This window comes from Rousettus aegyptiacus, unplaced genomic scaffold (genome assembly GCF_014176215.1).
Source record: "Rousettus aegyptiacus isolate mRouAeg1 unplaced genomic scaffold, mRouAeg1.p scaffold_m13_p_14, whole genome shotgun sequence".
Classification (NCBI taxonomy): domain Eukaryota; kingdom Metazoa; phylum Chordata; class Mammalia; order Chiroptera; family Pteropodidae; genus Rousettus; species Rousettus aegyptiacus.
The window spans coordinates 13,376,828-13,398,156 of NW_023416289.1; the positions used below are offsets into that span (position 1 = coordinate 13,376,828).

The 21,329-nt window shown below is 48.3% G+C and overlaps 1 protein-coding gene across 5 annotated transcripts in view; it reads left to right on the plus strand.

The window, feature by feature from the left end:
- Positions 1 to 21,329, plus strand: part of SMPD3 (sphingomyelin phosphodiesterase 3) — an 80,426-nt gene that overhangs the window by 29,490 nt on the left and 29,607 nt on the right. Inside the window, exons 1-2 of one of the 5 annotated variants that reach the window (XM_016164441.2) lie at positions 19,084 to 19,115; positions 19,778 to 19,851. The exons of 2 other annotated variants lie outside the window; for them this stretch is intronic. The gene's annotated coding sequence lies outside the window, so the exon portion shown is untranslated. 2 more of the 5 variants (XM_016164434.2, XM_016164426.2) reach the window with 2 other exon arrangements.

Consider the following 21,329-nt stretch of genomic DNA (forward strand, 5'->3'; position numbering starts at 1 on the left):
CAAATTACATATCTAATTTATAGATCTTTTAAAATTAGGCTCTTCACATGAAGAGTATAAAGGATAGTAAAATAGATCTTCATGTTGTTTAAAATAAGCGTCTGCTATAAATATGTTTAAAAGTCAAGATTAAAATAATATAAACACAGTAGCTGTGGTTATACTTTTCAGGTTACCTAAATTAAAAAGGTCCTAGTGAGGAAAAAATTTAAGACATAAGATAGTTTCCATAGTCAGATCTCCTGGAAACCTCCAAGAAGCCCACTTCAAATCTTCTATCCAAGAAAACAAACCAGCTGCAAAACTGCAGAGCTGGCTAAAACCACAGCATGAACATCAACATTACTAATGGGGCCGAATCCCTCTCAGTCATTCACAGGTTAACACAGCTATGAGCCCAACCTCTAAGGCAATCTTTCTTGGTGCCCCCACTCCTGCTGACTCCCAGCTTGGGGTCTCCCTGACTCCACACTCTCCCAGTCATCTTTCTGCCATCTCCTTAGGCTTCTCCACTGAGTCTATTTTCTCAAACTCGAATGTCAGTGATTCCTGGAGCTCCTTCTTGGTCTTTTGGGTCTCACTCTGCACTTGTCCCGAGGGATCTTGTCCACTCCTTAGCTTCAGTTACCAGCCACCTGTGTGCTGGCCTCATCTACTCTTCCATCTCTGCTTGCTTCTCTTTCTAACGGCACTTTATTGTCTCATGTTCTCATGGACAGGTCCAGCTAGATGTTCCTCAGGTACCCCAGTTGCTACCTGTCTAGCTCTGACTCACCACAGATGCCCAAATCCATACCACCCCTCCCCCATCTCATCTCATTTTACAGCCTCACCATCCACTCAATGCCCAGGCCACAGGCCTCAGAGACGTCCTCCCAGGCCTGCCTGTCCCTCAGCCTCCATGTTGCACCAGTCATTGGTTCATCAGTCCTCCAGAGTCATTATCTCCTGCATCCGTACCACCATGTCCTTGGGTGACAAAGGCAACCTACTACCTGGCTCTGCTGCCTCTGGGCCCTTCTCCTCCTGTAGCCTATGTGACCTTGGTGGAACACAAATGAGACTTGTTGCTCTCTCCACCTGCAATCTGCAGTATCTGGTCACTGCCACCAGCCTCCCTCATTTCCTCTCTGTTGACCAGGCCCAAGAGCTGGTGCTCTCCCCTGTAGATTTTTACACAGGCCATTCTGTTCCTGCTTGGACACAAATCAGGAAACAAAAGCCAGCTCCCATTTGCAGGGCTTGGCTCCCAGGCCAAGGGCCTGCCACCAGGAAACCTGTCTTCCTCTCCCAAATCTCCACCTCTCTCCACCAGTGAGTGGGCTGAGGGAGAGAGAAGCTGGACCTGCACCATAGGCAGGGCTGCACAAGACTGAGCAGAGACAGAGCTTTGATTTGATAAAGAGGAGACATAGTTGTTCCTTATCTTCCCAAGGACATGCAAAGATTTTCTCCAAGTTCTTAAATAATGAAGAGGAAAGTGAGGATTTTACTGTCCAGGCTGTGTTTTCAAAATACTCTATCATTTTCCCATCACTTGCTCAGCTTCACAAAAGCTGTTAAATTACCAAGTGCCCTTTTTAAATGTCCTCGTGATGGGGATCTTGCAGCTACTTGTTTATCTTCCAGCTGCAAGGACTTCATAGGTCACCCAAGTCCATGCACAGCAGAGCCCTATCAGTCCGAGGCCAGAGATGGGTAAAGAGGCCACAGCAGGGGATCTATCTTCGGGCTGTGGCCTGGCAACGCCCTCCTCAGAGTCTTGTATTGACGGGAGGCCAAGCCAGGCCTCATTGCTTCAGCTCTCAGGTAGAAGTCATGGACAGGATTGTGGGAAGTTTCTTCGTGTGGGAGGCAGGGAGATCCTTCCCCATATTGCAGGGGAGGGAACTGAGGCTCAGGAAAGTGAGGATACTTGCTCTGGGTTTCACACTTGGTGTGTAGCAGCTGCTCAGAGATTCTGATCCAGGACCCTGTCTGTACAATCTACACTGTACCCATTGAAAGTCACTTACTTCACGTCCTTGAAGCTAAAAACAGGAATTTAACACACATTAAGAGAATAGAAAGGAGATTATTATGAGCTATTTCCAAAGAAGGAATAAATCCTGTTTTGGATTCATTTTAATACACTGCCACGTTTTCATGACTAGCCTGGATTTCTCTGAGTCCACTTATCTTTTTATAGTTTGACCTTTACACAGGAAAAACCTCAATGATTTTCCACTGTTTTGAATAAACTGAAATGGATGTATTTTTCTTAATGATTAAAGAATAAAAAACGGAGTCTGTCACCTTTGAAGTTCTTCAAGAATAATTTTCCCTGGAAGACAGGGTTCACAAAACTACCCTTCGTGATGGGGCTCTTGCAGCTGTTTATCTTCCAGCTGCAAGGATCCTGCCACTCAAGGTCTGTCAACAAGGGGAGGGGAGCTTCGTCATGGATTCAGAGGCAGGAGTGGGGCTGGATACCCCTACCCGCCAGCCCTTGGAGTGGCCAAAACTGTGAAGGCCAGGGCAGGAACATGGGTGACAGTATCACCCCCACCCTGGAGGGCATCACCTGAGCTCAGGCCCAGTGGGTCCACCTGACGTCAGAGAGCAGGTATTGCACACAGGGACTTAGCTGAAAATTGGAGGGAGACAGATGGTGACATGAAAAAAAATTCACGGTGTAAACTGGGATGAATCACTTTAGCTCTCTAAATCTGTTTTCTTTTCCATAAAATGGTAAAGATAATAGTATTCATAAGATTATGAAGAGGTTAATGTTCTTAAGATGGTGAGTACATGGGGTGCTCAATAAATGTGGTTCCATTCCCTCTTCAGGAGCCAAAACTTTTCAAAGCACAGCTTCCTGACATGCACCATACATGGCCCTGCCTTCTTAAGCAACGTAGATGGAATATTATTTCACCATGTCTTCATAGCCGGGAGATCCTATTTACAAAAATATGGGAATCATAGAATATCAGTCTTGAGCGGGAATTGGGAGTCTGTCCAGGCCAATTCCTCATTGTGATGATCTCATACATTTGAGATATGCAGAGCCACTTATCTAGTGCTTTTTCTTTTGGGTTTGATTTCCTTTTTTTTTTTTGACATTGAAACCAGATTTTAATGTTTGTCAGAACTGTGTGTTAAGTAAAAGCAGGTTGGCTTTGAGGGAGGGCTTCAGGGATCTCCTTACAAAGCAAAGCATGCTAGTATTGGAGGTGCCGTGGCAGTCATTTTGATTATTCAGAGATGGTTTCTGTTTACTTCTCAATTCCAGCTGTGTTTTGGAAGTTAGATATGGCTGGAAATCTGTTGAATGTCATGATCTTGATCTTTTATATATATTTGATGTTAGGTGGTTTGATCACTTGTAGGACTTGGCAGCTGTCATCCTGGCTTCCTCCCTGTCCACTCCCAAGGCCTGTATCTGACAGCCAGGAATAGCAGTATATCTCGGCTCTGGCATTAGGCCAGTAGACACTCATGGTTTTTAATGCTGTGAGGTTACCTGGATAGTCAGTCAAATTTTCTTCCATTTCCTCGCTATCACTAATGTGCAGTTCACGCCCTCCCGTCCTTGTTCCTTTCCCAGGAAGGTGCCCCAGGTCCCCCCTCAGTCTCTGCGTCTGCCTCCTTGGCCTCCACTGCAGTGCACTTTCACAGCATCCTCCTACCTCTGCTCCGCCTTAGCTCCTGTCTCCTCGCTGGTTCTACATTCAAGCCCTCCCCAAATGCCCCTTAGCTGCTCACAACATTCCTAATGCAACTGATCCTCACTAACTTCGTGCTCTCCTGGTCCAGGCCCACACTCCCAGCTACGCGCCGTTTTCTCAAACTCATCATGTCTCAAAATACATTTACTTCTCCCATGCCCTCATTTCTGCTCAAGGCACACTGGCTTCCCAGCCGCCCTGTCTCAAAACCTGATGATCCAAACTTATGTCTATGAATTCTTCATGTCTATCATTTCCATTCCTAGCCCCCAACTCCCACCTCCTTCTAGCCCTCAGCAGTTCCCAATGGCCCCCCCACTGCCCTGGGATTTGCAGGGTATTGCAGTCACTTTCCCTGGGTGCCACCAGGGCAAAGCAGAGAAGGCATTAGGAGCTCCATTTTACAGGGTCAAAAACCGAGAGAAAGCATGGGGCTTGCTTTAGTGGCCCAGCTAGAGCTAGTTTTACAAGGATGCTCTACATGTTGGCTGATCGTTCCTCCATGGCTGGGCATGGGCCTCAGCCTCTCTGATTATTCATCATCACTTCTACCTGCCCAGCCTCAATTCCTATGGGCAGACTAGCTGGCCAGAAGCTCATACTTAGTCCTTTCCCCTCCATTCCTCTCCCACTCCTCACTTCCCCTTCCTCTACCCATGTCTGCAGGGGGAGGGGACAAGGGGCCCCAAACAGGGAATCAAGACAGGGGCTGGTCTTAGCTACACAAGCCCAGGCCTCCAGCCTAAACTGTAGTGGTCCCTTTGGCAGTGGATGGTTGAGGGTATCAGCCAGTTGCCCTTGGACCCCAGCTCTGGAGCCCTGTCTGGCCAGGTAGCATGACCCCCACAACTGGAGCTCCCCACTCCAACCCTGCAGCAGAGCCCGAGTACCAGGTGTCCATGGAGCTGGTGCCTGTCTCTGATCACTGGATTGAGGTGGTCCTGGCAGGAAGATAGTCCTGGGCCTGCTAGGAGTAGGGGAAGGGAGCTGTGCTGACCATCCCTGCGGGTCTGACTCCCTTAGGAGCTAAACACAGGCCTGCTCTGCCTGGGCGCTGCCCTCCCCACCCCACAAGGGCAGTTCGGCTACAGAACAGTAGAGCAACATAGTCTCTTCCTGCTGGTCTTCTCAAACTGGCGCTGTTCTCTCTCTTCACACCTTAATGCTGAACAGCAGCCACTACCACCCCCACCTCTCACAGCGGCAGTCAGTGATGCCCAGCTAATTCCCCACTTGGGCAGAACTCACTAGCATCTGCTGCAAAGCATGAGCAGTTCCTGACCCAACATTTCAGATGTCATAGTCATGCCCTTAAGGAGTCTTCACTCAGCCTAAATTCTCTCCATCCATAGGATCAGAGCTCACTCATCAATACTGCAGGTATCCCTATTACTCTTTATTTTATCTAAAGTACTTGTAAAAGGAGTGTCAGGCCCTTCAGCTGGCTTATAAATCCTTCTCTGTGTCTGGGAAACTTTTGAATTAAAAAACAAAAACTGAACAAACCAAAAACCTAGGATCTACTCCAATATTTCCATCCATAGTGACAGAGAAACAAAATGACTCTCAGCCGAATCCTGCAGCAAAGTAAGGATTTGTAGTCAGGAATGCTTACGCACTCACAGCTTTTGATGAGTCTTAGGTGTCCTAAAAGTCAGGGTGATTTAAATTCAGTAGCTCATCCAGTTTATTCTTAACCCCTTCGTTATGGCTGCCAGATTTAGCATATAAAAATATAGGACAATCCTACCCCCGAGGCTGGAGGTGGCAGTGGTGAGGCCCACGGGGGCGGTGATTGGGGGCTAGATTCATGCGTCATTTGTGCCTGGAGCTCAGAGTGGCATCTGGGGTGATAATACCAACAATGTTCAGGTTGGTGGGGCCATCCCAGGTCCACCCCCTCAGCTCTCCCCTTTTCTCTCCCCCAGGAGCATCTGCTCCCTGAGCCCCATGCTTCCTAACTCCCATAGAGTAACCTATCTGTAATATGAACACCAGCACTCACTGCACTGGGCACTGCACCGAGGGTCCTCAAAATACTGTCTTTGGTCCTCATGAAGCAGAGTTGGGGGTCAGGGGCCTCTTCAAGGCTTTCACAGCACTTGAGTCTCACAGCCTTCAGGGAACAGGCAGGATTTGTGTCAAGGCTAGGGAGGGAGCTAGTGGGTCCTTCAGCCTTCAAGGAATGATATTGCCCACAGAAATGAGGACCACACCAAACGCCAGCTCTGAGCCAGGCACTGTGACCCAACTGTGTGCGTTTTACCCTCAGGACACCTTGATCTTATGTTACTAAGGAACTTTTCAAATCCCCACTTCAGAGATGAGGAAAGCTGAGGCCCAGAGAGGAAACCTGACTTACCCACAACCTCCCATCAGGCATGAGATCTGTTGCCACCTGCTGCCAAGCGCGGAGGCAGGGTTCCTGCTCTGTGCTCCTCACCTCAGGCACAACTGCCCCAACACAGACCCAGCTTGGGTCAGACATGAGGGACTCACATGGCCCTCCTTTGGCCACAGGAGATGTCTCTTTTGCAGATGCACCCCTCCCCCTGGGGGCTTGCTGTCCAGGTCATGGCCCTCTGCCTTCACTGCACCCAGCCTCCAGCATCCCCAACTTCAAGAAGGGCATTCTCTGCTGGGGGCCAAAATGAGCCCTCTAGTGAGTGTTTAAACAAAATGGTGAATAAAACATAAAGGAACTTTAGAAAAAGGGATACTCCCATAGTATTCTTTCAAAAGAGATTATTGACCATGTAAATTATCCTTTTCCAAGGACTACAGCTTTAATTTATGCCCACGAGCAGAGTTCTCCGCACTTCCACCATGCTGCTGTCTCAGACATGAGTTTGGTAAATGATGGGGACATCATTTTATTTTCCCTCTAATGCCCTTAGCAACTTATGTGTGTGAATCAATGCATCTTACCCAGCAACATTTATGGCTAAGCAATAATTATAATATGCCTGGACCTGCACCTCAAATGTTCACTTCAAATGAGATGTGTGTCCCCTTTAATCTGTCCTGATCCATGTCTAGCCCCCACACCCCAATCTCTCTGAGAATTAATCTGAGGACCACATTAATAAGCAAACAGCCTGGAACCCCCACCTGATTTTAGAAGCTTCCCTCTGGCGAGCATTAAATCCTCAGTCTCTGCCACCTGCCCCACCCCTCCCCGCCCTGATGTGCTGCTGTGAGCGCCTTTCATTCCAACCAGCTGATCGTGTTCAGCAAATGTTTGTAAATGTTGGTGGACGTGTCTCCTCCACGCTACGGTGAGCTTCCACCCCCTGAAACTGTGTTTTCTGAGTCTTTTGTGTCTCCTAATGGTGCCTGGAACATTTTGCACATGATAAGGAACTCAAATAAAATGAACAATAAGCATCCCCAACTAGCTAGAGCTTTTTATAAGGCTCTCAATGAAAACACTGAACCACATCGACATCTGATACAGGCAAACATCTGGAGATGCCAGCGGCAGATGCCCAATTATGCTGAGGCTGATGAATGGGCACGGAGTCATTTGGGGCTGGTAAGCATCTCTCAGCTAGGCCTGCTGCTACTGTGGTGACAGATTCCCCCCTTCCCAGGGCACAGTCCTAGCTAGGAGAGGGTAAAGAAGACTTGCTCATCCACCCACCAGCCCAGCGCATCGCAGCCAACTGCCACCACGGGTCCATTGCCCTGTCCCCAAGGAAGAGGAGGGCAAGTTAGATTTATTTTCTCACTCTTCCATTTCATAGAAATGTCATATTTTCTAGATGAAAGTGTTAATTATACCAGAGGCACCATCAAATGGCACTAAGTGATAACTAGATATTCAGGAGGTTGACATGTATATTGTTTCAAGCAGCGCCATGATTTATTATCTAATTTAGATAAGCGGCAAATAGTGATATCATAATAGCCCCCTTTTATTTTGGTTTACGCCTCATTGTCTCTGGGTAGAGAATCAGGAATGAATCATCCAACAGGCTCCATAGAAGAATGGCAGGCTGGCTGAGAAGGCTCTAGTGGCAGACGACCCATGGGATTTTAAATCCCAACCCTGCTGCTGACCAAGTTCAAAAGCTGTGACTGCTGGGGGCTTCTCAGATGGGGACAGGCTTGAGCATTGAGTGGGGCAAAGCGCTCGGCACTGTGTCCAGAGTAAATGTTGTGCTCCCCTTGTGTCAGTTGTTAAGCCTTGGGTTAAGGGCAGAGGGTGACTCTGCATTGCCACTCTTAGGGGTGAGGCCCACCTGGGAGAGAGGCATACATCCACATCAGCCTCTACGTTGTCCCCATCGAGGAAGGGGAGTGAAGTGAGGGTTTTGTTGTAAAAAGGCCGAGCCCAGGGGTGCCATGGTGTGGCTGAGCTGACATTTTTCCAGGGCCTGTGCCATGTTTATTTACATTTCTGAAAGAGGAAAAGGGCTTTCAGACCACAGGTTTTACCCCAAGTCGCCATTTTCATCTGAGTATAGCTCGGTTAATAATGGGAGCGGAAAATAGGACTCCCAGACAGAATGGTTCTGTGTATCACCTTTAATGATGCCTGGCCAGGTAGCCAGCAGCGTCTTAGGAACTGTGTGGTCCAGGCCAATAGGACAGAGGACGCAGGGCAGCCATATGTCCCAAGGCTGTGACCCTAAACCCTCATCCAAACACCCACTATGGGGGAAGAAACTCTGCTGTCCTCATCCATTTATAGTGCCTTAGAAATATGTCTTTACCTAAATGCTACAGATTTCACAAAGGATAAATCCCTAAAGTTAAAAATCAAATCAGAGGAAAATCCCACTTTCTGAGAGTTATCAAATGTCAGGGTAAGAGCCAGCTTCTACCGTGGGGCCCAGCAAGTCTGTACACGTGACTGAGGTATCAGAGGAAGCTCAGGGCAGCCCACTCCTGATGTTGCCAAGAATGAGGTCTCCCACACAATGTTCCAAGTCACTGGAGTGGCCCTGTCAAGTACTGGTACCCTTTCATTTCCAATACCCATGGAAAGCTTTTTTTCCTATGTTATATTCTTGGAAACTGTTTCAGGCTGTAGTGATACCCCCAGATTCTGTACTGGGCTGTACTATAAACTTGACAGTCTTTGGGGACTAGTGCCTCAATGGCAGATGGGCCAGGGGCACTAGTGACTCCCCAGCACCTCCCTGAGGGACCCTTCTTGTCCCTACAGTCCTGCTACTATAGGTTCCTTGCCAGACCCTCCTTGTGCCCCACCTCTGCACATCCACCCTCATGTTTGCTAAACTGTGGTCATGGGGATTCCAGGATTAAACGGAGCAACCAGGCCAGGGATTGGATGCTGCCCACCACCTCAGCCGCACCACAGGCTCGACCAGGAAGGACTGGTTGCTCCCTGTAAAATCAAGCGTATGGGCTTTCCAACAGCTCTTCTCAAGAGCCGTGGCCCCTCCGACTCCTGTGTCACCCCTCTAGTCACAGGCACTCAGTAAGTGCTATCATGAGAGAAAGAGGCCCTTCTCTCCTCCGTTATAGGAAGATCAGGTTGGAATATTCTTTAGGGCATGATGCCTAGCCCTGGTTTTGAAAGGAGCCAGGGTAAATTATCATGTAAGCAATCAAACATCAGCAAATCTATTAATTTAAAACTTTCCATAGAGGATTAGGCTAGGAAAGAAATTAACCACACCAAATCCACTTCCAAAATGGTTACAGATTCCATGATCACAAATAATGATTAGAAGACTAAAAATGGAGCAGAGTAGGAGGAGAGGGTGATAGAACGAAGGGGCGTTATTTTGTACAGGGCAGTACACACTGTTCCGAGGAGGTGACATTGGAGTGGGGACCTGAATAAAGTGAGGAAGTGAGCTAGGTGGACATCAAGTTTACAAAAGGAGCCAAGATCCTGGGGCTGGAGGGGCAGATGGTCAGTGTGCTGTACCCTGAAACAGCACCCAAATCAACTCTCCAGCCTAGAGAGGCAAGACTAGCTCATCATCATTGTAGGTACAAAGCCTCCTCCCCAGCAAGTCAGCAGAGTTTTATCAGTCCTGATGAGCCCTTCCTTCCCTTCTCAACATCCGAATTCAGCACATGCCAGCTTCCCAGGGGAATAATATTCCAGCTGCAGGTTGCAGTCCTGAGATAACAGCATCCAATCAGAAAAGGCTCTGACCAGTCATCACCTTAAACACCCAGTCACAGCATCCACAGTGCTACATAACAAGTCAGACCATTAGAAGGACACCTCACACCTTCTACCACCAGTATTCGCACATCCACTGACCTCACGTGGGGCCCTGCTCTGTGGCACTCCTACGGCCAGTGCCAAGACGAAAAGCCTGAATCATGATTCTGGCCTAAAGCTTGTTCTCACATTATGACAAATGTGCATGCCAGAATCATCTTAGCACCTGGATGCAGCTGGTATGTCTCACACCATCCCCATTTTACAGAGAAGAGGACTGAGGCCTGAAGAGGTGGGGTGCCATATCACTCAGGATTCAATTGGGGAGGCATAACCACTATAAGCATGATGGAATAAGGAATTTATTATAGGAATCAGACCTTACCAACAGTGAGAGGAGCGGGGGGAGAAAGGGTCTGAAGAGGGGACTTGATGGGTCAGAGGATGTCACTAGCCAGCCCTGGCGTGGGTGAAGGGGGCACGAAAGGTTGCGGGGAGATCTGGAGGGCAGGCCCACACATCTGAAGGAGGCTGGAGTAGAAGTCTGTGAACATTGTTGGCTCCTAGTGGCCACTGCCTTAGTGAGTTTGCAGAGAAATGTCTGGTGTGGGCCTGGGATCACTGTTGTCAGCTGGGCTAGCAGTGGGAAGGAGGTGGAGACAGTTCGATCCAATCCAAAAGTAATGGATCCAATCACAGTCACCTAATGATCTAATTATTATTTGCCCTAGGAACTCTCAAACTAACCAGTCAGAAGAGAAATTCTTTCCCACTCAGAGTTGGTCATGTATATGAGCTCAGTAGCTGAGCGTTTGACCACCCTCTGGCACAGAAGGGGCAGGAATGGCCAGCCCCGAATCTCCCAGGTTCGATTTGAACAGGGCAGTGTTCCAGGTATCTAGGCACCTTTGCCAGGATTCAAAGGATGTGACCATGGCAGGAGGAGGCTGTAGGTGTACACTCAGCCATTCTGAAAGAGGCCCCCCTCTGGATCTGGAACGCGAGAATGTGTGTGCCTCTACAATGTATGGTATTGAAAAAGTTTGTCTCTTCCATTACAGAAACACAGAAAATGCAAGTTGATTCTTGTCTGCGTCTAATCCGATCATCAATGCTGTCTAACTCATTGGACCAGCTTCTGTTATCTTGATAAATATTACTTAGGGCCTCCATATTGAATTAGGAGCTGATTATATCTGATTTCCCATGTAACAGGGTTAGGTCCATTTCCTGGGATGTAGCAGAAGGGCCTGATGGTCACCACGCTGACCTATAATTACCTCTTAAAATTGGAGCCCAAATGGGTCATGCCAACTAGGGAGGACACCACGGCAGAGCTACACACAGCTGCTGGTACTTCTACAGAGCCCTTGACCCTTCCAAGGGCCATATCACCCCTGAAGCATGTATCTGTGGGTGGCCCCTTCCAGAGGCTACTTGCCAAAGGCAGGAAGTGGGACCGGGAGGCTCTGTGGCAATGTGGATTGAGAAGAGCTCTCAGATACTTTCAGAGTCAGATGGACCTATGTTCAAGTTCCAGACCCTCCACTGTGATCTTGGACTGCATGCTTCACCTCTCTGGGCCTCAGTTTTCTCATCTATAAAATGGTAAAGACAATAGTAGCTGCCCTGCTGTGGTAGAGTGGGGGGTATGATGACACCATGAACTTGGCCTCCCATGCGGACTGGAGCTTCAGGGTATCATGGATGTCACTGACATGCCCCACTTGTAACGAGGCACTCCACTCTAGATAGAGTCACTACAGAAGCTACGCCGATACCTAGCCTGAGTCCTCTAATCAATATGAGGACAGGGAACCTGGCAGTCTTGACAAGCAGCAGCTGATTGGGCTCCAAGTTCTCCAGAAGGAATGGGGACCACTACCCACCCCCCACATTGCAGTCAGCTGCCTCTGGGAGAGCCTGGGTCTGAAGGGTCCCATAGTGTCGGTGTCTCCAAGATGATATGGATGACACTTAACTCTCCTGGACGCCATGGGACTCTGTCCCAACCTTCTCCATCCCAGGCAGGGGCTGTGTTGGGGGATAGGGGGTTGGATGCCTGTTTATATCTGAAGCCTGAGAGACCAGGGAATGACATTTACAAATGAGCAAGGTGGTGGCCAGATGTGCAGTGGCCCCTATGCCTCACCCCGACACCTCCACCCTGTACCTAGAGTAGGAGCCTGAGTGTAGTAGAGGACAGAAGTCCCTTCTGGGGACAGCAGGGCCTCACCCTGTAGTCTAGCCAGGCTTGATTTTGAATCCTGAAGTGACCTCCCCCTACCCCCACCCAGAGGGACAGTTTATTCCTTTGGTGTTTGAATGAGAGTCCACGAGGCACAGGGAGGGGCTCTGCAGGCCTGAGGAGCCTGGAGGATCTGCTCTCTTTGTCGGGAGCCAACAACTACAGGCTCAGTGTTTAAAAATGTTTGAATCAACAGAGGGACTGTTTATCAATATTTTAAAAAAGAAATGTAATTAGAGGTTGGCGAAGCCCCAGAGCTCCTGGCCACGAATGTCAAAGGCTTCCTTGACCTGGAGAGGGGAATGGAATGGAAAGCGACCACAGACACGTCTGCCATGGTGTGCTCTGCCACAAATCCCACCTGACGGGCGCTCCCCACCAAGGCTCATAAAAGATTCTGTAGCTAATGGAATGGCATTTCACATGTGTCTACATTTTTTCATTCCTAGGTGGTTTTTCTTTCTAAACTTGGGAATGTGGATATTCTATTTTAAGAACATAAATTGCTGTCCAATTTTAATGTAACTAATGAGAACAAAAAACCCAACTTTGAACTGAGGAAGGGAAACAAAAGTAATTTATGGGGTAATTTTCTGTTCACATTCCTCAAGACTGCCTGGGAACATTTGTCTAATGCATTTATTTCTGGTCAAGAGAAGTGAATACTAGCTTTTGGGTGGTTTCTGGAGAATGAAGGGGAGGCTGGCCACATATGCCTCAGAGACGCCAGCTCAGGCCACCTCAGGCCACCTCAGGCCAGGTTCCCTCCTCCGGGCTCAAAGAGGTAGTGTCAGGAAGGTAAAAATAGAGTGAGGGAATCGGCAACAGCTTTGACACATGGTTTTCTCATCCCGGGGACTGCCACGTAGGGCCCTCCTTTTCCAGCTATTCTAAGTGAAAAAGAAAAAAGGTAAGATTATCTTAGAACTAAATAAAAACAGTGCTATATTTTAGCCACCTTTTCTGCATTCTTCCACCTTCTCCCAAGTACTCTTTTGGTTTCCTCTTTCCTCACCAAGCCAAAAATGGGATAAGGACCAAGGTTTTGTCCTTGACCCCCTTTTTATCTCTATTTGCCCTCCCCATCTACAACTGTGGCTTCACCACAGGGTCCACATGGCCATAGCCCTGGCACGTTCCAGGCACTGCCTGCCTCTTGGACAGTCCCTGTCCCCTTAGGAGGTCCTCAACATCCCAGAATCAGATTCAGTATCTCCCTTAAAAGCGTAGCATTGGGGGCATGTTCCTCCCCACAGCTGTCATTCTGCATAGCCTTGCCTGTAGCTGGTGGCCAGGCCTCTTTGATATGTAACCCCTATCCCAGCCTGCCCCGCCCCCAGCTCACCTCTGAGGCAGGGCTGGGAGCAATGAGTACTCCCTAAAGGAGGCCCTAACATTAAATTCAAGAGGAGATCAAGAATACTTCTTAGAGAAAGAGACTCTTCTGTTGGGACCTGAAAGAGGAACAGCCGGCCAGGCAAGGTGGGGGATTCCAGTGTGAGGGGACAACGTGAGGAACAGCCCACCCCAAGAGAGACTGGGAACTGTGGGGGGAAACAGGAGTGCTTTGGAGGTACAATCAGGGGAGGATAAAATTGGCAAAGAGTGAGACAGGAGAGGACGATGGACTCAGGGATGGATTCTTTCCCGGGCGCAATGAGAATGTTTTAAGCTGGGAGGGTGCTCGGGTTTGTAAGTAGAAAGATCTTTCTGCTTCTGTATGGAGAAAGGATGGTGGGAGCAAGGCTGAAGGGTCCAGTAAGAGACAAAGGGGCTCAGCCAGCGTGTCTCCCTAACACCCCTTGACCCCCAACAATAGCCCTCCTTGGTTCCTGCTTGTTCATACATTCCAAGCCTCACCGGCTCTCTAAGACAATAGCTGTGGACAAATTCATACTCAGGTGTTAAGGACAAACAGTGGCAGAATCCACCTCAAATCCCTCTGAGACAGAGGAAGGTGGCAGCAAAGGAGGTGGAGCGTGGCTGTAAGCCTTCCCACAGCCCTGGGGTGTTCCTCCCTTGCCTGTGGGTGCCTCCTGAGCAGCAGGGAGCCTTGTGAGATCAAAACTCTAACCAGGATGGAGTCATGGATAAGTCTTACCCACAGAGTCTCTGGCTGTGTGTCACTCTCTAGCTGTGTGACTCCGGACAAGTCACTTAACCTCCCTGAGTCACAGTTTCCCTGAGTATCAGAACAATAATACCTAACCTCCCTAGGCTGTTCATTGGATTAAATAAAAGGTTATGCATGTGAAACTCTCAGCACAGTGCCGAACACAGTGGATCCCCCAAAATGTTGATGACGACGATGGTGATCTCAGCAAGCTATAGATGCTAATGCCACACATGTGAGTCTATACAAGTCTTTCAACCTTTAAGGCTACATTTTTGCATATCTCCCTTCATACAAGGCAGCCTAATTGATGCACTAGTTCAAACAACTGGGAGCAATTTTAGCATAGATCCTGCCTGGCATGTACAGAGGAAATTGAACCTTTCGGTGATAGACATTCTGACCTGGCTAGAAATTATTTTATTAATTCAACCAAGGTTCTCCAAGTACCCCTTAGGGACTGGGCTCTGTGCTTGGTGCTCAGGGGGCTCTAAGCTGCCAGTACAAAGCCCAGTGGGCATGCGATGGGGGGCGGGGTATGATAGCTGTAGAACAGAGACTTAGAGGATGGGTGCCAGGCGGACCGACTGGGGAGGGTGTTCCAGACTCAGGGGACAGCATGTGCAAAGGCATGGAGGCGTGAAAGAGCATGGCATGTTCCAGGAAAGATGAGAACTAGAGGTTGGGGCCATCGGAACGAATGAGTAGGAGGAAGGAAAAGACAGAAGGGAGGCTGAGGAGGGCAGGGCCCATCTCTAAGGGCCCTCATGCCGGGCTAGATAGAGGGGTTTGTTCTGTGCATGGAGGGAGAGCTGGAGATGCTGGACAAAGGCCCCAGAGCTGCTCGTGGTAGGAATCATGGGCTTGGTCACGGAGCACAATGCAAGAGCTCAACCGCAGGCTTGGTGTCTGCGCAACCATGCAGGCAAGAAACAAAGCCTGAGGGGTGGTGGCGGCCAGGGTAGAGGGGGAGCAGAGACTGGAAATGGGTGGAGAGCTGGGAGTGATTGCCCTTAACTCTGGGTAGGGTGGTGTGAGGGTGAGGGAGGGGCCAAAGACAGAGCCTGGGCTGTACCTGTGGGAGGCTGAGACCACAGAGCAGGAATGGGGAGGTCAGGGCTGGTCAGCTGAGGGTGGGGAACAGACTCCGCCTCCTGCCTTCCCTCCACTGCTTTTCAGTCTCCCTCTGCCTTTCACTCTTCCTTAACTGCTGCCAATAGGAAACTAAATACTTTTTAATATTTAATATAGTTCCTTGTTTTTAATCTAAAAAGAATGAGTAAGTAGAATCTATTTCCTCAAACAGAAAAGCAAAGTTATCTATACATGGTCTCTCAAGTATGTGAATGTCTAGATTTTTATTTTTCTTTATGTATTAAAAAAAAAATGACAATTCAGGCATCAGAATGAGGTTTGGTGACATCCCTTTGGTGCCCAGCTGCCCCCTTAATGCCCTCTACCACACCCCGAGAGAGCCTCAGGCTGGGCAGCCACATCCCAGGCTCATCATCCTAGGGCTGGAGTGAGACATTGACATGACAGCTCTTCACCTGTGCGATCTGCAGATCTTCCCACAAAGCCAGAGGGCATGTTCTTAAACCCTGGGACAATGACATTTTGATAAAGTTTTAAAAGACAATTTCACTTTGCAAGACAAACAGCTAATAAAATAGATTCTTTTTTGGTAACCACCCATACAGCAATCAATCTGTCACTCGAAAAACTGTTTCCTGAGAGGTGTGAAATGAGGCCACTCTGGAGTTCTGTGGGAACAGAGAGCCCCCGAGAAGCCTTCTTCTCAAGCAGATTACACTTGCTACCGCAAACAGGGTAACGATCTGATTCAGAGCTTAGGAAATTCCCAGCTAATTAGTTACTCAATCAATACTGACTTTTGGAAGATGTGCTGGAGGCGACTGTTCCACTGTTTATATGCTGTCAGCCCACACCTTCCATCACATGTGTATCTCGCCTCTGTTTCTTTTCAATTGCATCCCAATTGGGAGAAAATAAATAAATATTTCCCACACAGGGGGCTTGCAGAGAAAGTCATACCATGGGGACTCTTCTGTGCTACAGTATTTCAAGTAATAACCTGAAACAAAGGGTCATTTCAATACCACAAAAATCAAAAGGATCTGGGTTATAAGATACCACCCGAAGCCACTATCAGAATAAAGAGGCCCTTCCTTCACTCATGCTATCTTCGGATCTGCTTGGCTGCCTCCTATTTTTTCTAACTTTACTTCCCTTAGCCCTAATTCTCTCACTACTTAAAAAAAAAAAAAAAAAAAGAAGTCTCATTATGTTGTACAAGGAACACATTTTAAGTCATCTTAAATTTTTTTGGAACAACATGGATGAAATCTTAATTACTCAGAACCTCCCTCAAAGCAGTTCTAACTGAAGAATTGTGCCATACTAAACTTAAAAGGGAAACAGGTTGCTACAAGTGCTAAATACTGAACAGCAGTGTCTGCACACAGTAGGCCCTCAATAAACATCAATTAATTTTTTTTAATGATGGAATCTGAAAAGCCTCAGAAACAAATAAGATGAACCAGGTAATAACTGCTTTGAAAGAAATAAATAACCAAAATATTACTAACAGGAACAGATTAGAAAAAACAATGGCTTTAATTTCATGGTGAAAACTATAAAATAATTGAAAAACATCTGGAAATAGTAGTTGGCATAACTAAACAATAGAACAAAGAAATCAGTAATGTTGAAGATAAAAAAAAAAAACATCAAATCACAAATGGAAGCAAAGAAAACAAACAGATTTGGAAAACAGGGAATGGTTTCACAGCCCTAAAACACAGACAAATGAGATGAGGCATACAATGAGGGAAACATCAGGAAAAAAATACAAGAAAAGTTTCCAGATATTAAAAAAACAGCTCAGCCTAGATCTAAAGTAAACACATTGTACCTTTCAAGTTTCAGTCTAAAGGAAAGAAATACGCGTTTGCTAGCAACAATTTTGAATGATAAATTATCTGGCAAGCTGAAGTGACGGGAGATCTGTTCTTTTGAAACTGGATAATATGACAAGAGAACTGACATCACAAATAACGAAGATAAGATGAACCTCAGGAAAAAATGTGCAATTATAAACACACATGTGTATAATAGCCACATATCAGCTATGCTCCCAAACGAGACTTGCTCTGTACAAGTAGGAGAAAGTCACTTAAAAATTGGGGAAATTTTGTGCACAATTATACTTTTTTAAAGCAAAGGAGAATTTCTGACTTTTCATAAAAATATAAAAGACAAAAGCTGAACAAGACATTGGAAATTAAAAAAGAATAAGTGACCTGAAATGTAATCACTAAGACTTCACCTACCTACACTCAAATAATTCCCAAATCCTGATCCAGCCCAGACTTCTCCCCTGAGTTCTAGGCCTGAATATCCCACTGACACATGGTCACATCCATGCCTTCTCTCACCTCACCCTTGGCCAGTGAGCGACTTCAGTGCCCATACAGTTGCCTGAGCTGGAAACCTCTGAATTCATTTCTGGTCCTTTGCATGCTCCTCATCTGCCCCTTGATCCCACTCATTTGTAATAGTCTGCTAGGCTGCCATAATAAAATATCACAGACTGGGTGGCTAAAACAACAAATTTATTTTCTCACTTCTGGAGGCTAGAAGTCCATGAGCAAGGTTCTGGCTGATTCGGTTTCTAGTACGCTCTTTCTTACTGGCTTGCAGGCCTCACATGGCCTTTCCCCCATGCAAGTGTGAGGAGATGGGAACTCCCTGATGTCTTTCTTACAAAGACACTAATTCTATCTATTAGGGGCCCACCCTTATGACTCCATTTAATGTTAATTACTCTTTTAAAGGCCCCATCTCTAAATATAGCTACACGGGATGGAGGGGAGAGGGGAGGTGTTAGGCTTCAACATATGAATTGGGGGGCGGGGTAGCTCTTCTCACCAGCCATGCCTAGAAGTTATTCTGGGATACTTCTGTACCCCACTCCCCCGCAAGGTCTCAACCAAATGCGCAGACAGGCCGTATGAGCATGCCTGTCCAGCCATGCCTCTTCTCTTGCCCTAACATTAGGGGTTTAGGGGTAACTACTTCACCAGAGTTCAGTCAAGGCCTTTCCCCATAGCCAAAAGCTGCTCTCCATTCTCACCTCAAGGGGATCCTGCCACCCCAACCTAGTTTCAGGTCTGCATGAAGTCTGACCCTAACACTCAGCTAGAGGGCTGTGTGACTTTGTGTATGTTACCAAACCTCTCTGGGTTTGAACCTTGTTGAAAGTACCTGGCCCCAGCACCACCATGTTGATAAATACATCAACCTCCTAGGTGCCAGTCCCTTGCAAACATTATTTCTGGATCCATAAAGTCAGTGTCATTATCCTCATTTCAAGAAACTAAAAACTGAGACTTGGAGAGATGCCTAGCCCGAGGCCACTACTTACCAGTCTAGGGAGCAGATCTGTCCAACATCACAACTGTTTCTGCTGCCAAGGCTGTGTCTCAAGAGAGGTAGAAACATCCAGGAACCTGGATCGAGATCTGTGCGTCTGGGGCCATGGTCTCACTTGGAGCTGCACGTTCATCAGGGGTCACCCCAGGTGCTGGTCTGTGGTCTAGGGGTCTGTGGGCTTGAGGCTCCTGGTGGACAAGCAGGCAGGCACATGCTAAGGACCATGGCTGGCTCCGCGGACACTGCCTAGCTGTGCTGGGGAAATGGCCCACTTTCTGTGCCCGCCCCTCAGGCCCGCCCTGCCCCACTCCCACTGTCTATTTAAGCAAGAGGCCCCGACTCCACTGAGCCCAGGCACACCAGCTTCCGGAGCTAGGAGAACAGCGCTGCAGGTCTCACTCGGGATGAAAGGTCCTTCTGTCTCACCATTTCCTACCGGTGCGTTTTGAATGATGATGCTGAGCTGGGTTGTAGTGGGAGCTGATTCTGCTCGCCTGGGAGTGTATTGAGATGTGTAGCTGGCAGAGGGTTGCTCTGATTGAATTTTTCCCATTTCTAATCCCTGACTTGATGTGATCTTATTTTCAAAGAGGGAGAAAGGCTGTAGTTTGTGAAAGGACAGAGACCGTATCTCAAAACGAGGTCTGGTTCAGAACATCAATGATCTGATGTGTTTTTCTTTTCTTATGAGAAAAAGAAAAAAAAAGGTCCTGTAGTTTCAAGGTTGTAGAGATTCTACTTCCTCTCAGGAACCCTTCCCTAAATAGTTAGTTCCTGTCATTTAATTCTATTTTGAAAACACACAAGGGATTTTTCGGAAGGGTTTGGTAGGGGAGAAAGGCTGTGCAGCTGGGAGACAGTTCAGAGACCGTCTGAGGACAAAAACCCTCCCTGAGGAACTTCTCATTGAGAGAAGAAGGGTGATCTCTCCCTCCCTCTGAGAGAGGGCGGTGGGGCTGAGAATTGCACAGGCCCTGGGACGGCTCCGGAGAGGCCTCTTTCGTATCCACTTTTAGATGCTTGCCAGCCTGTGGTCTAGGGTCAGGTCAGCCCAGCAAAAGGGTGAAGGACAGAGATTCATGCAGGTCATCATCCTGCAGGTATCTCAGGTACAGGGGACAGAGAGCCTCCCATGAAGACCAGGACAGCAGGCCGCCCTCTGACCTCTCAGCAGGTAGGACTCCCCAGGCTATGGGTAGAGAGGGATGCCTGTGGGGTGCTTAACTCAGAGAATATGAGCCAAGGTACTCACATGGAACCAAGGCCCTGGGGGAACACAGGTCGCTTCTTAAAGAGCAAGGACCTTGGAGCTCTGGCTTCCTCCCCACCATGATCTGGCAACATCAAGTACCCATGTTCACTTGGTCTTGGCCATAGCCATTCAAGACCTTGCATTACAGAGGAGGGGGAATCTGAGACTCACAGGTTAAATGACTTGCCCAAGACCATTCAGCTGACTAGAACCCATGTCTCACTAGAGCTTTTCTATGTGGATTCCTAATCAGGAGGGCACCAACTTTTTGTTAAGTGGGGAGACACTCTTGCCAGCCCTTCTGCAAACACCTTTGGCTTGGGGGCAGAGAGATTGGGACTCAAATTTCAATTTCTTCAGAAACGTTTAGTTTGGCTGATTGGCAAAAAAATAATAATAAAAAAAATTAAGAAGTGTATATATATATGGGATGGGGGATGGTCCAGTGGGGCCCACAGGGAGAAACAGTTACCCTGCTCAGGATGTGGGGTTGGTAAGAGGGCTTTGTGTCAGGGCAGCAGAACTGGCTTAAGATAGTGGAAGGCCAAGGATCTCTGCATGGGGCTGGGACTGAACTTCCTGGGCCTGAGTCCAGGGGGCGGGGCCAGGATTCCAGGATTCCACTGGAAAGTGTGTGTGTGTGGAGGGGGGGGGGGGTGACTCCTGACAGGAAAGCAAGATGAAAGAGCCAGGATTGTGCCTGAGGCCGGAGAGCAAGCTCAGAGAGTACCTGGGGCCAGGAATGAGGGGGTGGGGCCAGCGCCAGAGATCAAGGGCAAGCTGGAAGTGGGGCAGGGCCAGAGAAAAAAGGACCCTACCCAAGCCAACTGGGGCAAGAGTGTCTTGGGCAGGGGATCATCTGACCGGGCCTGCAAGAGATCCGGGAACCCGGTAGCATCGTTTCCAAAAGCCTCTACTTACTCAGTGCCTTCTTAACGGTCCCCTCTGAGGACCCCACTGGGTTCATGAAGTGTCGTGGATGAGCCTTTCATCCACCGCCCTGTCTACCTCCCACCACCCATTCTCTGCAGCCAAATCCTTCTAGTTCTTTTCCAGGCAGCTTCCTCTTCCATCCCACCCCAGAGCAGTAGTCACTGTTCCCTTTCCTGGGCCTGGGTTCAGCTTACCCTCACCCTCAGGTATCTTAGGAGGCAGAGATTATAATAAGCTCCTGGGGAGAGCTCCTCTTGTTCTAGCTTCCCCTATCAGATCAAACCCAGGCCCCCTGGCTAGAGCTCTGAATTTGCCTCTCCCTGCACCCCCACCCCCACCCCAAACATCCCCAGCCTGGTATGGGTCCAGCTGTCCTGGTGGGGGTCTCATTTTTCCCACCCATAGAGTCCTCCCCATAAGTCAACCCTCCTCCCTATTCCCCACCCCCTCCAGTCCGAGTCTGTCAC